This window comes from Hyla sarda, chromosome 1 (genome assembly GCF_029499605.1).
Source record: "Hyla sarda isolate aHylSar1 chromosome 1, aHylSar1.hap1, whole genome shotgun sequence".
NCBI lineage: Eukaryota > Metazoa > Chordata > Amphibia > Anura > Hylidae > Hyla > Hyla sarda.
The window spans coordinates 257,290,048-257,306,074 of record NC_079189.1 but is presented as its reverse complement, the minus strand read 5'-3'; the positions used below and the strand labels follow the sequence as shown (position 1 = coordinate 257,306,074).

At 51.0% G+C, this 16,027-nt stretch overlaps 14 pseudogenes; all 14 read right to left on the bottom strand.

Annotated features, from left to right (window-relative positions):
- Positions 1-445: 445 nt before the first annotated feature.
- On the bottom strand, positions 446-565 carry LOC130333566 (5S ribosomal RNA; annotated as a pseudogene).
- A 681-nt stretch (positions 566-1,246) lies between these two features.
- On the bottom strand, positions 1,247-1,366 carry LOC130327743 (5S ribosomal RNA; annotated as a pseudogene).
- An 82-nt stretch (positions 1,367-1,448) lies between these two features.
- Positions 1,449-1,568, bottom strand: LOC130326247 (5S ribosomal RNA; annotated as a pseudogene).
- A 2,066-nt stretch (positions 1,569-3,634) lies between these two features.
- LOC130317199 (5S ribosomal RNA) lies at positions 3,635-3,754 on the bottom strand (annotated as a pseudogene).
- Positions 3,755-3,836: 82 nt separating this feature from the next.
- Positions 3,837-3,956, bottom strand: LOC130352265 (5S ribosomal RNA; annotated as a pseudogene).
- Positions 3,957-4,637: 681 nt separating this feature from the next.
- On the bottom strand, positions 4,638-4,757 carry LOC130327721 (5S ribosomal RNA; annotated as a pseudogene).
- Positions 4,758-5,244: 487 nt separating this feature from the next.
- On the bottom strand, positions 5,245-5,364 carry LOC130333555 (5S ribosomal RNA; annotated as a pseudogene).
- Positions 5,365-6,045: 681 nt separating this feature from the next.
- LOC130327711 (5S ribosomal RNA) lies at positions 6,046-6,165 on the bottom strand (annotated as a pseudogene).
- Positions 6,166-7,845: 1,680 nt separating this feature from the next.
- On the bottom strand, positions 7,846-7,965 carry LOC130317032 (5S ribosomal RNA; annotated as a pseudogene).
- A 2,488-nt stretch (positions 7,966-10,453) lies between these two features.
- Positions 10,454-10,573, bottom strand: LOC130319646 (5S ribosomal RNA; annotated as a pseudogene).
- An 82-nt stretch (positions 10,574-10,655) lies between these two features.
- On the bottom strand, positions 10,656-10,775 carry LOC130349752 (5S ribosomal RNA; annotated as a pseudogene).
- A 2,670-nt stretch (positions 10,776-13,445) lies between these two features.
- LOC130321929 (5S ribosomal RNA) lies at positions 13,446-13,565 on the bottom strand (annotated as a pseudogene).
- A 1,676-nt stretch (positions 13,566-15,241) lies between these two features.
- On the bottom strand, positions 15,242-15,361 carry LOC130349744 (5S ribosomal RNA; annotated as a pseudogene).
- A 277-nt stretch (positions 15,362-15,638) lies between these two features.
- Positions 15,639-15,758, bottom strand: LOC130321918 (5S ribosomal RNA; annotated as a pseudogene).
- Positions 15,759-16,027: the final 269 nt, after the last annotated feature.

The following is a 16,027-nucleotide window of genomic DNA, read 5'->3' as shown; positions in this document are numbered from 1 at the left end:
CCTTTTCGGAATCGGAACTGAAGGCGGCATTAGAGCAAAATGTCAACGGCAACCGGGATTCCCAGCCAGTCTCCCATGCCAGTACTTACCGGGCCCTAAGCTGGGTAGCAGTCTGCGATGTGACGAGAGCAGGCGCGTCCAGCTTAGGATGGCCATTGACAGCTTCATGATTTTTATACTGCGCATTTAAGCATCCATAAATCCTTTTTCGGAATCGGAGCGGAAGGCGGCAACAGAGCAAAATGTCAACTGCACCCGGGATTCCCAGCCAGTCTCCCATGCCGGTACTTACTGAGCCCTAAGCTGGGTAGCAGTCTGCAATCTGACGAGAGCAGGCGCGTTCAGCTTAGGATGGCCGTTGACAGCTTCACATTTTGTATACTGTGCATTTAAGCATCAATAAATCCTTTTCGGAATAGAAACGGAAGGCGGCAACAGAGCAAAATGTCAACGGCAGCCGGGATTCCCAGCCAGTCTCCCATGCTGGTACTTACCGGGCCCTAAGCTGGGTAGCAGTCTGCGATCTGACGAGAGCAGGCGCGTTCAGCTTAGGATGGCCGTTGACAGCTTCTCGCCCTTTATACTGTGCATTTAAGCATCAATAAATCCTTTGCGGAATCGGAACGGAAGGCGGCAACAGAGCAAAATGTCAACGGCAGCCGGGATTCCCAGCCAGTGTCCCATGCCGGTACTTACCGGGCCCTAAGATCTGTACCAGTCTGCGATCTGACGAGAACAGGCGCATTCAGCTTAGGATGGCCGTAGACATCTTCACACCCTGTATACTGTGGATTTAAGCATCAATAAATCCTTTTCGGAATCGGAGCGTAAGGCGGCAACAGAGCAAAATGTCAACGACACCTGGGATTCCCAGCCAGTCTCCCATGCTGGTACTTAACGGGCCCTAAGCTGGGTAGCAGTCTGTGATCTGACGAGAGCAGGCGCGTTCAGCTTAGGATGGCGGTTGACAGCTTCACACTTTGTATACTGTGGATTTAAGCATCAATAAATAATTTTCGGAATCGGAGCAGAAACAGAGCAAAATGTCAACTGCACCCGGGATTCCCAGCCAGTCTCCCATGCTGGTACTTACCAGGCCCGAAGCTGGGAAGCAGTCTGCGATCTGACGAGAACAGGCGCATTTAGCTTAGGATGGCCGTAGACATCTTCACACCCTGTATACTGTGCATTTAAGCATCAATAAATCCTTTTCAGAATCGGAACGGAAGGCGGCAACAGATTAAAATGTCAACTGCACCCGGGATTCCCAGCCAGTCTCCCATGCTGGTACTTACCAGGCCCTAAGCTGGGTAGCAGTCTGCGATCTGATGAGAGCAGGCGCGTTCAGCTTAGGATGGCCGTTGACAGCTTCACGTTTTGTATACTGTGCATTTAAGCATCAATAAATCCTTTTCGGAATCGAAACGGAAGGCGGCAACAGAGCAAAATGTCAACGGCAGCCAGGATTCCCAGCCAGTCTCCCATGCTGGTACTTACCGGGCCCTAAGCTGGGTAGCAGTCTGCGATCTGACGAGAGCAGGCGCGTTCAGCTTAGGATGGCCGTTGACAGCTTCTCGCCCTTTATACTGTGCATTTAAGCATCAATAAATCCTTTTCGGAATCGGAACGGAAGGCGGCAACAGAGCAAAATGTCAACGGCAGCCGGGATTCCCAGCCAGTGTCCCATGCCGGTACTTACCGGGCCCTAAGATCTGTACCAGTCTGCGATCTGACGAGAACAGGCGCATTCAGCTTAGGATGGCCGTAGACATCTTCACACCCTGTATACTGTGGATTTAAGCATCAATAAATCCTTTTCGGAATCGGAGCGTAAGGCGGCAACAGAGCAAAATGTCAATGACACCTGGGATTCCCAGCCAGTCTCCCATGCTGGTACTTAACGGGCCCTAAGCTGGGTAGCAGTCTGCGATCTGACGAGAGCAGGCGCGTTCAGCTTAGGATGGCCGTTGACAGCTTCACACTTTGTATACTGCGGATTTAAGCATCAATAAATAATTTTCGGAATCGGAGCAGAATGTCAACTGCACCCGGGATTCCCAGCCAGTCTCCCATGCTGGTACTTACCAGGCCCGAAGCTGGGAAGCAGTCTGCGATCTGACGAGAACAGGCGCATTCAGCTTAGGATGGCCGTAGACATCTTCACACCCTGTATACTGTGCATTTAAGCATCAATAAATCCTTTTCAGAATCGGAACGGAAGGCGGCAACAGAGCAAAATGTCAACGGCAGCCGGGATTCCCAGCCAGTGTCCCATGCCGGTACTTACCGGGCCCTAAGATCTGTACCAGTCTGCGATCTGACGAGAGCTGGCGCGTTAAGCTTAGGATGGCCGTCGACAGCTTCACACCTTGTATACTGTGGATTTAAGCATCAATAAATTATTTTCGGAATCGGAGCGGAAGGCAGCAATAGAGCAAAATGTCAACGGCACCTGGGATTCCCAGCCAGTCTCCCCTGCCAGTACTTAACGGGCCCTAAGCTGGGTAGCAGTCTGCGATCTGACGAGAGCAGGCGCGTTCAGCTTACGATGGCCATTGACAGCTTCATGCTTTTTATACTGTGCATTTAAGCATCAATAAATCCTTTTCGGAATCGGAGAGGAAGGCGGCAACAGAGCAAAATGTCAATAGCACCTTGGATTGCCAGCCAGTCTCCCATGCCCGTACTTGCCAGGCAGCAGTCTGCGATCTGACAAGAACAGGCACATTCAGCTTAGGATAGCCGTAGACGGCTTCACACCCTGTATACTGTGGATTTAAGCATCAATAAATCATTTTCGGAATCGAAGCGAAAGGCGGCTACAGAGCAAAAAGTGAACACCACCTGGGATTCCCAGCCAGTCTCCCATGCTGGTACTTAACGGGCCCTAAGCTGGGTAGCAGTCTGCGATCTGACGAGAGCAGGCGCGTTCAGCTTAGGATGGCCGTTGACAGCGTCACACTTTGTATACTGTGGATTTAAGCATCAATAAATAATTTTCGGAATCGGAGCAGAAGCAGAGCAAAATGTCAACTGCACCCGGGATTCCCAGCCAGTCTCCCATGCTGGTACTTACCAGGCCCGAAGCTGGGAAGCAGTCTGCGATCTGACGAGAACAGGCGCATTCAGCTTAGGATGGCCGTAGACATCTTCTCACCCTGTATACTGTGGATTTAAGCATCAATAAATCCTTTTCGGAATCGGAGCGTAAGGCGGCAACAGAGCAAAATGTCAACGACACCTGGGATTCCCAGCCAGTCTCCCATGCTGGTACTTTCCGAGCCCTAAGCTGGGTAGCAGTCTGCGATCTGACGAGAGCAGGCACGTTCAGCTTAGGATGGCCGTTGACAGCTTCTTGCCCTTTATACTGTGCATTTAAGCATCAATAAATCCTTTTCGGAATTGGAAACGGAAGGCGGCAACAGTGCAAAATGTCAACGGCAGCCGGGATTCTCAGCCAGTGTCCCATGCCGGTACCTACCAGGCCCTAAGATCTGTACCAGTCTGCGATCTGACAAGAGCAGGCGCGTTAAGCTTAGGATGGCCGTCGACAGCTTCACACCTTGTATACTGTGGATTTAAGCATCAATAAATTCTTTTCGGAATCGGAGCGGAAAGCAGCAATAGAGCAAAATGTCAACGGCACCCGGGATTCCCAGCCAGTCTCCCATGCTGGTACTTACCGGGCCCTAAGCTGGGTAGCAGTCTGCGATCTGACGAGAGCAGGCGCGTTCAGCTTAGGATGGCCATTGACAGCTTCATGCTTTTTATACTGTGCATTTAAGCATCAAGAAATCCTTTTCGGAATCGGAGAGGAAGGCGGCTACAGAGCAAAATGTCAACAACACCTGGGATTCCCAGCCAGTCTCCCATGCTGGTACTTACCGGGCCCTAAGCTAGGTAGCAGTCTGCGATCTGACGAGAGCAGGCGCGTTCAGCTTAGGATGGCCGTTGACAGCTTCTCGCCCTTTATACTGTGCATTTAAGCATCAATAAATCCTTTGCGGAATCGGAACGGAAGGCGGCAACAGAGCAAAATGTCAACGGCAGCCGGGATTCCGAGCCAGTGTCCCATGCCGGTACTTACCGGGCCCTAAGATCTGTACCAGTCTGCGATCTGACGAGAACAGGCGCATTCAGCTTAGGATGGCCGTAGACATCTTCACACCCTGTATACTGTGGATTTAAGCATCAATAAATCCTTTTCGGAATCGGAGCGTAAGGCGGCAACAGAGCAAAATGTCAACGACACCTGGGATTCCCAGCCAGTCTCCCATGCTGGTATTTAACGGGCCCTAAGCTGGGTAGCAGTCTGTGATCTGACGAGAGCAGGCGCGTTCAGCTTAGGATGGCCGTTGACAGCTTCACACTTTGTATACTGTGGATTTAAGCATCAATAAATAATTTTCGGAATCGGAGCAGAAACAGAGCAAAATGTCAACTGCACCCGGGATTCCCAGCCAGTCTCCCATGCTGGTACTTACCAGGCCCAAAGCTGGGAAGCAGTCTGCGATCTGACGAGAACAGGCGCATTTAGCTTAGGACGGCCGTAGACATCTTCACACCCTGTATACTGTGCATTTAAGCATCAATAAATCCTTTTCAGAATCGGAACGGAAGGCGGCAACAGATTAAAATGTCAACTGCACCCGGGATTCCCAGCCAGTCTCCCATGCTGGTACTTACCAGGCCCTAAGCTGGGTAGCAGTCTGCGATCTGATGAGAGCAGGCGCGTTCAGCTTAGGATGGCCGTTGACAGCTTCACACTTTGTATACTGTGCATTTAAGCATCAATAAATCCTTTTCGGAATCGGAACTGAAGGCGGCATAAGAGCAAAATGTCAACTGCAACCGGGATTCCCAGCCAGTCTCCCATGCCAGTACTTACCGGGCCCTAAGCTGGGTAGCAGTCTGCGATGTGACGAGAGCAGGCGCGTCCAGCTTAGGATGGCCATTGACAGCTTCATGATTTTTATACTGCGCATTTAAGCATCCATAAATCCTTTTTCGGAATCGGAGCGGAAGGCGGCAACAGAGCAAAATGTCAACTGCACCCGGGATTCCCAGCCAGTCTCCCATGCCGGTACTTACTGAGCCCTAAGCTGGGTAGCAGTCTGCAATCTGACGAGAGCAGGCGCGTTCAGCTTAGGATGGCCGTTGACAGCTTCACATTTTGTATACTGTGCATTTAAGCATGAATAAATCCTTTTCGGAATAGAAACGGAAGGCGGCAACAGAGCAAAATGTCAACGGCAGCCGGGATTCCCAGCCAGTCTCCCATGCTGGTACTTACCGGGCCCTAAGCTGGGTAGCAGTCTGCGATCTGACGAGAGCAGGCGCGTTCAGCTTAGGATGGCCGTTGACAGCTTCTCGCCCTTTATACTGTGCATTTAAGCATCAATAAATCCTTTGCGGAATCGGAACGGAAGGCGGCAACAGAGCAAAATGTCAACGGCAGCCGGGATTCCCAGCCAGTGTCCCATGCCGGTACTTACCGGGCCCTAAGATCTGTACCAGTCTGCGATCTGACGAGAACAGGCGCATTCAGCTTAGGATGGCCGTAGACATCTTCACACCCTGTATACTGTGGATTTAAGCATCAATAAATCCTTTTCGGAATCGGAGCGTAAGGCGGCAACAGAGCAAAATGTCAACGACACCTGGGATTCCCAGCCAGTCTCCCATGCTGGTACTTAACGGGCCCTAAGCTGGGTAGCAGTCTGTGATCTGACGAGAGCAGGCGCGTTCAGCTTAGGATGGCGGTTGACAGCTTCACACTTTGTATACTGTGGATTTAAGCATCAATAAATAATTTTCGGAATCGGAGCAGAAACAGAGCAAAATGTCAACTGCACCCGGGATTCCCAGCCAGTCTCCCATGCTGGTACTTACCAGGCCCGAAGCTGGGAAGCAGTCTGCGATCTGACGAGAACAGGCGCATTTAGCTTAGGATGGCCGTAGACATCTTCACACCCTGTATACTGTGCATTTAAGCATCAATAAATCCTTTTCAGAATCGGAACGGAAGGCGGCAACAGATTAAAATGTCAACTGCACCCGGGATTCCCAGCCAGTCTCCCATGCTGGTACTTACCAGGCCCTAAGCTGGGTAGCAGTCTGCGATCTGATGAGAGCAGGCGCGTTCAGCTTAGGATGGCCGTTGACAGCTTCACATTTTGTATACTGTGCATTTAAGCATCAATAAATCCTTTTCGGAATCGAAACGGAAGGCGGCAACAGAGCAAAATGTCAACGGCAGCCAGGATTCCCAGCCAGTCTCCCATGCTGGTACTTACCAGGCCCGAAGCTGGGAAGCAGTCTGCGATCTGACGAGAACAGGCGCATTCAGCTTAGGATGGCCGTAGACATCTTCACACCCTGTATACTGTGCATTTAAGCATCAATAAATCCTTTTCAGAATCGGAACGGAAGGCGGCAACAGAGCAAAATGTCAACGGCAGCCGGGATTCCCAGCCAGTGTCCCATGCCGGTACTTACCGGGCCCTAAGATCTGTACCAGTCTGCGATCTGACGAGAGCTGGCGCGTTAAGCTTAGGATGGCCGTCGACAGCTTCACACCTTGTATACTGTGGATTTAAGCATCAATAAATTATTTTCGGAATCGGAGCGGAAGGCAGCAATAGAGCAAAATGTCAACGGCACCTGGGATTCCCAGCCAGTCTCCCCTGCCAGTACTTACCGGGCCCTAAGCTGGGTAGCAGTCTGCGATCTGACGAGAGCAGGCGCGTTCAGCTTACGATGGCCATTGACAGCTTCATGCTTTTTATACTGTGCATTTAAGCATCAATAAATCCTTTTCGGAATCGGAGAGGAAGGCGGCAACAGAGCAAAATGTCAATAGCACCTTGGATTGCCAGCCAGTCTCCCATGCCCGTACTTGCCAGGCAGCAGTCTGCGATCTGACAAGAACAGGCACATTCAGCTTAGGATAGCCGTAGACGGCTTCACACCCTGTATACTGTGGATTTAAGCATCAATAAATCATTTTCGGAATCGAAGCGAAAGGCGGCTACAGAGCAAAAAGTGAACACCACCTGGGATTCCCAGCCAGTCTCCCATGCTGGTACTTAACGGGCCCTAAGCTGGGTAGCAGTCTGCGATCTGACAAGAGCAGGCGCGTTCAGCTTAGGATGGCCGTTGACAGCTTCACACTTTGTATACTGTGGATTTAAGCATCAATAAATAATTTTCGGAATCGGAGCAGAAGCAGAGCAAAATGTCAACTGCACCCGGGATTCCCAGCCAGTCTCCCATGCTGGTACTTACCAGGCCCGAAGCTGGGAAGCAGTCTGCGATCTGACGAGAACAGGCGCATTCAGCTTAGGATGGCCGTAGACATCTTCACACCCTGTATACTGTGGATTTAAGCATCAATAAATCCTTTTCGGAATCGGAGCGTAAGGCGGCAACAGAGCAAAATGTCAACGACACCTGGGATTCCCAGCCAGTCTCCCATGCTGGTACTTTCCGAGCCCTAAGCTGGGTAGCAGTCTGCGATCTGACGAGAGCAGGCACGTTCAGCTTAGGATGGCCGTTGACAGCTTCTTGCCCTTTATACTGTGCATTTAAGCATCAATAAATCCTTTTCGGAATTGGAAACGGAAGGCGGCAACAGTGCAAAATGTCAACGGCAGCCGGGATTCCCAGCCAGTGTCCCATGCCGGTACCTACCAGGCCCTAAGATCTGTACCAGTCTGCGATCTGACAAGAGCAGGCGCGTTAAGCTTAGGATGGCCGTCGACAGCTTCACACCTTGTATACTGTGGATTTAAGCATCAATAAATTCTTTTCGGAATCGGAGCGGAAAGCAGCAATAGAGCAAAATGTCAACGGCACCCGGGATTCCCAGCCAGTCTCCCATGCTGGTACTTACCGGGCCCTAAGCTGGGTAGCAGTCTGCGATCTGACGAGAGCAGGCGCGTTCAGCTTAGGATGGCCATTGACAGCTTCATGCTTTTTATACTGTGCATTTAAGCATCAAGATATCCTTTTCGGAATCGGAGAGGAAGGCGGCTACAGAGCAAAATGTCAACAACACCTGGGATTCCCAGCCAGTCTCCCATGCTGGTACTTACCGGGCCCTAAGCTGGGTAGCAGTCTGCAATCTGACGAGAGCAGGCGCGTTCAGCTTAGGATGGCCGTTGACAGCTTCACGCCCTTTATACTGTGCATTTAAGCATCAATAAATCCTTTTCCGAATCGGAGCGGAAGGCAGCAACAGATTAAAATGTCAACTGCACCCGGGATTTCCAGCCAGTCTCCCATGCTGGTACTTACCAGGCCCTAACCTGGGTAGCAGTCTGCGATCTGACGAGAGCAGGCGCGTTCAGCTTAGGATGGCCGTTGACAGCTTCACACTTTGTATACTGTGGATTTAAGCATCAATAAATCCTTTTCGGAATCGGAACCGGAACGGAAGGCGGCAACGGAGCAAAATGTCAACGGCAGCCGGGATTCCCAGCCAGTGTCCCACGCCGGTACTTACCGGGCACTAAGATCTGTACCAGTCTGCTATCTGACGAGAGCAGGCGCGTTAAGCTTAGGATGGCCGTTGACAGCTTCACACCTTGTATACTGTGGATTTAACCATCAATAAATTCTTTTCGGAATCGGAGCGGAAGGCAGCAATAGAGCAAAATGTCAATGGCAACCGGTATTCCCAGCCAGTCTCCCATGCCAGTACTTACCGGGCCCTAAGCTGGGTAGCAGTCTGCAATCTGACGAGAGCAGGCGCGTTCAGCTTAAGATGGCCATTGACTGCTTCATGCTTTTTATACTGTGCATTTAAGCATCAATAAATCCTTTTCGGAATCGGAACGGAAGGCGGCAACAGAGCAAAATGTCAACTGCACCCGGATTCCCAGCCAGTCTCCCATGCCGATACTTACTGGGCCCTAAGCTGGGTATCGGTCTGCGATCTGACGAGAGCAGGCGTGTTCAGCTTAGGATGGCCGTTGACATCTTCACGCCTTGTATATTGTGGATTTAAGCATCAATAAATATTTTTATTAATCGGAGAGGAAGGCGGCAACAGAGCAAAATGTCAATGGCACCTTGTATTGCCAGCCAGTCTCCCATGCCGGTAACTGCCGGGCAGCAGTCTGTGATCTGAGGAGAGCAGGCACGTTCAGGCTTAGGATGGCCGTTGACAGCTTCACACCCTGTGTATTGTGGATTTAAGCATCAATAAATCCTTTTCCGAATCGGAGCGGAAGGCGGCAACAGATTAAAATGTCAACTGCACCCGGGATTCCCAGCCAGTCTCCCATGCTGGTACTTACCAGGCCCTAAGCTGGGTAGAAGTCTGCGATCTGACGAGAGCAGGCGCGTTCAGCTTAGGATGGCCGTTGACGGCTTCACACTTTGTATACTGTGGATTTAAGCATCAATAAATAATTTTCGGACTCGTAGCAGAAACAGAGCAAAATGTCAAATCCACCCGGGATTCCCAGCCAGTCTCCCATGCTGGTACTTACCAGGCCCGAAGCTGGGTAGCAGTCTGCGATCTGACGAGAACAGGCGCATTCAGCTTAGGATGGCCGTAGACATCTTCACACCCTGTATACTGTGGATTTAAGCATCAATAAATCCTTTTCGGAATCGGAGCGTAAGGCGGCAACAGAGCAAAATGTCAACGACACCTGGGATTCCCAGCCAGTCTCCCATGCTGGTACTTTCCGAGCCCTAAGCTGGGTAGCAGTCTGCGATCTGACGAGAGCAGGCACGTTCAGCTTAGGATGGCCGTTGACAGCTTCTTGCCCTTTATACTGTGCATTTAAGCATCAATAAATCCTTTTCGGAATCGGAAACGGAAACGGAAGGCGGCAACAGAGCAAAATGTCAACGGCAGCCGGGATTCCCAGCCAGTGTCCCATGCCGGTACTTACCGGGCCCTAAGATCTGTACCAGTCTGCGATCTGTCAAGAGCAGGCGCGTTAAGCTTAGGATGGCCGTCGACAGCTTCACACCTTGTATACTGTGGATTTAAGCATCAATAAATTCTTTTCGGAATCGGAGCGGAAAGCAGCAATAGAGCAAAATGTCAACGGCACCCGGGATTCCCAGCCAGTCTCCCATGCTGGTACTTACCGGGGCCTAAGCTGGGTAGCAGTCTGCGATCTGACGAGAGCAGGCGCGTTCAGCTTAGGATGGCCATAGACAGCTTCATGCTTTTTATACTGTGCATTTAAGCATCAATAAATCCTTTTCGGAATCGGAGAGGAAGGCGGCAACAGAGCAAAATGTCAATAGCACCTTGGATTGCCAGCCAGTCTCCCATGCCCGTACTTGCCGGGCAGCAGTCTGCGATCTGACAAGAACAGGCACATTCAGCTTAGGATAGCCGTAGACGGCTTCACACCCTGTATACTGTGGATTTAAGCATCAATAAATCCTTTTCGGAATCGGAGCGGAAGGCGGCTACAGAGCAAAATGTCAACAACACCTGGGATTCCCAGCCAGTCTCCCATGCTGGTACTTACCGGGCCCTAAGCTGGGTAGCAGTCTGCGATCTGACGAGAGCAGGCGCGTTCAGCTTAGGATGGCCGTTGACAGCTTCACGCCCTTTATACTGTGCATTTAAGCATCAATAAATCCTTTTCCGAATCGGAGCGGAAGGCAGCAACAGATTAAAATGTCAACTGCACCCGGGATTCCCAGCCAGTCTCCCATGCTGGTACTTACCAGGCCCTAAGCTGGGTAGCAGTCTGCGATCTGACGAGAGCAGGCGCGTTCAGCTTAGGATGGCCGTTGACAGCTTCATGATTTTTATACTGCGCATTTAAGCATCAATAAATCCTTTTTCGGAATCGGAGCGGAAGGCGGCAACAGAGCAAAATGTCAACTGCACCCGGGATTCCCAGCCAGTCTCCCATGCCGGTACTTACTGGGCCCTAAGCTGGGTAGCAGTCTGCAATCTGACGAGAGCAGGCGCGTTCAGCTTAGGATGGCCGTTGACAGCTTCTCGCCCTTTATACTGTGGAGTTAAGCATCAATAAATCCTTTTCGGAATCGGAACGGAAGGCGGCAACATGTCGACGGCAGCCGGGATTCCCAGCCAGTGTCCCATGCCAGTACTTACCAGGCCCTAAGCTGGGTAGCAGTCTGCGATCTGACGAGAGCAGGCGCGTTCAGCTTAGGATGGCCATTGACAGCTTCATGATTTTTATACTGTGCATTTAAGCATCAATAAATCCTTTTCGGAATCGGAACGGAAGGCGGCAACAGAGCAAAATGTCAACTACACCCGGGATTCCCAGCCAGTCTCCCATGCCGGTACTTAATGGGCCCTAGGCTGGGTAGCAGTCTGCGATCTCACGAGAGCAGGCGCGTTCAGCTTAGGATGGCCATTGACAGCTTCATGCTTTTTATACTATGCATTTAAGCATCAATAAATCCTTTTCGGAATCGGAACGGAAGGCGGCAACAGAGCATAATGTCAACTGCACCCGGGATTCCCAGCCAGTCTCCCATGCCGGTACTTACTGGGCCCTAAGCTGGGTAGCAGTCTGCAATCTGACGAGAGCAGGCGCGTTCAGCTTAGGATGGCTGTTGACATCTTCACGCCTTGTATACTGTGGAGTTAAGCTTCAATAAATATTTTTATTAATCGGAGAGGAAGGCGGCAACAAAGCAAAATGTCAACGGCACCTTGGATTGCCAGCCAGTCTCCCATGCCGGTACTTACCGGGCCCAAAGATCTGTACCAGTCTGCGATCTGACAAGAGCAGGCGCGTTAAGCTTAGGATGGCCGTCGACACCTTTACACCTTGTATACTGTGGATTTAAGCATCAATAAATTCTTTTCGGAATCGGAGCGGAAGGCAGCAATAGAGCAAAATGTCAACCGCACCCGGGATTCCCAGCCAGTCTCCCATGCCAGTACTTACCAGGCCCTAAGCTGGGTAGCAGTCTGGGATCTGACGAGAGCAGGCGCGTTCAGCTTAGGACAGCCATTGACAGCTTCATGCTTTTTATACTGTGCATTTAAGCATCAATAAATCCTTTTCGGAATCGGAGAGGAAGGCAGCAACAGAGCAAAATGTCAATAGCACCTTGGATTGCCAGCCAGTCTCCCATGCCCGTACTTGCCGGGCAGCAGTCTGCGATCTGACAAGAACAGGCACATTCAGCTTAGGATAGCCGTAGACGGCTTCACACCCTGTATACTGTGGATTTAAGCATCAATAAATCCTTTTCGGAATCGGAACGGGGGGCGGCAACAGAGCAAAATGTCAACGGCAGCCGGGATTCCCAGCCAGTGTCCCATGCCGGTACTTACCGGGCCCTAAGATCTGTACCAGTCTGCGATCTGACGAGAGCAGGCGCGTTAAGCTTAGGATGGCCGTTGACAGCTTCACACCTTGTATACTGTGGATTTAAGCATCAATAAATTCTTTTCGGAATCGGAGCGGAAGGCAGCAATAGAGCAAAATGTCAATGGCAACCGGTATTCCCAGCCAGTCTCCCATGCCAGTACTTACCGGGCCCTAAGCTGGGTAGCAGTCTGCAATCTGACGAGAGCAGGCGCGTTCAGCTTAGGATTGCCATTGACAGCTTCATGCTTTTTATACTGTGCATTTAAGCATCAATAAATCCTTTTCGGAATCGGAACGGAAGGCGGCAACAGAGCAAAATGTCAACTGCACCCGGATTCCCAGCCAGTCTCCCATGCCGGTACTTACTGGGCCCTAAGCTGGGTAGCGGTCTGCGATCTGACGAGAGCAGGCGCGTTCAGCTTAGGATGGCCGTTGACATCTTCATGCTTTGTATATTGTGGATTTAAGCATCAATAAATATTTTTATTAATCGGAGAGGAAGGCGGCAACAGAGCAAAAATGTCAATGGCACCTTGTATTGCCAGCCAGTCTCCCATGCTGGTAACTGCCGGGCAGCAGTCTGTGATCTGAGGAGAGCAGGCACGTTCAGCTTAGGATGGCCGTTGACAGCTTCACACCCTGTGTATTGTGGATTTAAGCATTAATAAATCCTTTTCCGAATCGGAGCTGAAGGCGGCAACAGATTAAAGTGTCAACTGCACCCGGGATTCCCAGCCAGTCTCCCATGCTGGTACTTACCAGGCCCTAAGCTGGGTAGCAGTCAGCGATCTGACGAGAGCAGGCGCGTTCAGCTTAGGATGGCCGTTGACAGCTTCACACTTTGTATACTGTGGATTTAAGCATCAATAAATAATTTTCGGAATCGGAGCAGAAACAGAGCAAAATGTCAACTGCACCCAGGATTCCCAGCCAGTCTCCCATGCTGGTACTTACCAGGCCCGAAGCTGTGTAGCAGTCTGCAATCTGACGAGAACAGGCGCATTCAGCTTAGGATGGCCGTAGACATCTTCACACCCTGTATACTGTGGATTTAAGCATCAATAAATCCTTTTCGGAATCGGAGCGTAAGGCGGCAACAGAGCAAAAGGTCAACGACACCTGGGATTCCCAGCCAGTCTCCCATGCTGGTACTTACCGGGCCCTAAGCTGGGTAGCAGTCTGCGATCTGACGAGAGCAGGCACGTTCAGCTTAGGATGGCCGTTGACAGCTTCTCGCCCTTTATACTGTGCATTTAAGCATCAATAAATCCTTATCGGAATCGGAAGGCGGCAACAGAGCAAAATGTCAACGGCAGCCGGGATTCCCAGCCAGTGTCCCATGCCGGTACTTACCGGGCCCAAAGATCTGTACCAGTCTGCGATCTGACAAGAGCAGGCGCGTTAAGCTTAGGATGGCCGTCGACAGCTTCACACCTTGTATACTGTGGATTTAAGCATCAATAAATTCTTTTCGGAATCGGAGCAGAAGGCAGCAATAGAGCAAAATGTCAACGGCACTTGGGTTTCCCAGCCAGTCTCCCATGCCAGTACTTACCAGGCTCTAAGCTGGGTAGCAGTCTGCGATCTGACGAGAGCAGGCGCGTTCAGCTTAGGACAGCCATTGACAGCTTCATGGTTTTTATACTGTGCATTTAAGCATCAATAAATCCTTTTCGGAATCGGAGAGGAAGGCAGCAACAGAGCAAAATGTCAATAGCACCTTGGATTGCCTGCCAGTCTCCCATGCCCGTACTTGCCGGGCAGCAGTCTGCGATATGACAAGAACAGGCACATTCAGCTTAGGATAGCCGTAGACGGCTTCACACCCTGTATACTGTGGATTTAAGCATCAATAAATCCTTTTCGGAATCGGAGCGGAAGGCGGCTACAGAGCAAAATGTCAACAACACCTGGGATTCCCAGCCAGTCTCCCATGCTGGTACCTACCGGGCCCTAAGCTGGGTAGCAGTCTGCGATCTGACGAGAGCAGGCGCGTTCAGCTTAGGATGGCCATAGACAGGTTCAAACTTTGTATACTGTGCATTTAAGCATCAATAAATCCTTTTCGGAATCGGAACGGAAGGCGGCAACAGAGCAAAATGTCAACGGCAGCCGGGATTCCCAGCCAGTGTCCCATGCCGGTACTTTCCGGGCCCTAAGATCTGTACCAGTCTGCGATCTGACGAGAGCAGGCGCGTTAAGCTTAGGATGGCCGTTGACAGCTTCACACCTTGTATACTGTGGATTTAAGCATCAATAAATTCTTTTCGGAATCGGAGCGGAAGGCAGCAATAGAGCAAAATGTCAATGGCAAACGGTATTCCCAGCCAGTCTCCCATGCCAGTACTTACCGGGCCCTAAGCTGGGTAGCAGTCTGCAATCTGACGAGAGCAGGCGCGTTCAGCTTAGGATTGCCATTGACAGCTTCATGCTTTTTATACTGTGCATTTAAGCATCAATAAATCCTTTTCGGAATCGGAACGGAAGGCGGCAACAGAGCAAAATGTCAACTGCACCCGGATTCCCAGCCAGTCTCCCATGCCGGTACTTACTGGGCCCTAAGCTGGGTAGCGGTCTGCGATCTGACGAGAGCAGGCGCGTTCAGCTTACGATGGCCGTTGACATCTAAAGGCTTTGTATATTGTGGATTTAAGCATCAATAAATATTTTTATTAATCGGAGAGGAAGGCGGCAACAGAGCAAAAATGTCAATGGCACCTTGTATTGCCAGCCAGTCTCCCATGCCGGTAACTGCCAGGCAGCAGTCTGTGATCTGAGGAGAGCAGGCACGTTCAGCTTAGGATGGCCGTTGACAGCTTCACACCCTGTGTATTGTGGATTGTGGATTTAAGCATCAATAAATCCTTTTCCGAATCGGAGCTGAAGGCGGCAACAGATTAAAGTGTCAACTGCACCCGGGATTCCCAGCCAGTCTCCCATGCTGGTACTTACCAGGCCCTAAGCTGGGTAGCAGTCTGCGATCTGACGAGAGCAGGCGCGTTCAGCTTAGGATGGCCGTTGACAGCTTCACACTTTGTATACTGTGGATTTAAGCATCAATAAATAATTTTCGGAATCGGAGCAGAAACAGAGCAAAATGTCAACTGCACCCGGGATTCCCAGCCAGTCTCCCATGCTGGTACTTACCAGGCCCGAAGCTGTGTAGCAGTCTGCAATCTGACGAGAACAGGCGCATTCAGCTTAGGATGGCCGTAGACATCTTCACACCCTGTATACTGTGGATTTAAGCATCAATAAATCCTTTTCGGAATCGGATCGTAAGGCGGCAACAGAGCAAAAGGTCAACGACACCTGGGATTCCCAGCCAGTCTCCCATGCTGGTACTTACCGGGCCCTAAGCTGGGTAGCAGTCTGCGATCTGACGAGAGCAGGCACGTTCAGCTTAGGATGGCCGTTGACAGCTTCTCGCCCTTTATACTGTGCATTTAAGCATCAATAAATCCTTATCGGAATCGGAATCGGAAGGCGGCAACAGAGCAAAATGTCAACGGCAGCCGGGATTCCCAGCCAGTGTCCCATGCCGGTACTTACCGGGCCCAAAGATCTGTACCAGTCTGCGATCTGACAAGAGCAGGCGCGTTAAGCTTAGGATGGCCGTCGACAGCTTCACACCTTGTATACTGTGGATTTAAGCATCAATAAATTCTTTTCGGAATCGGAGCGGAAGG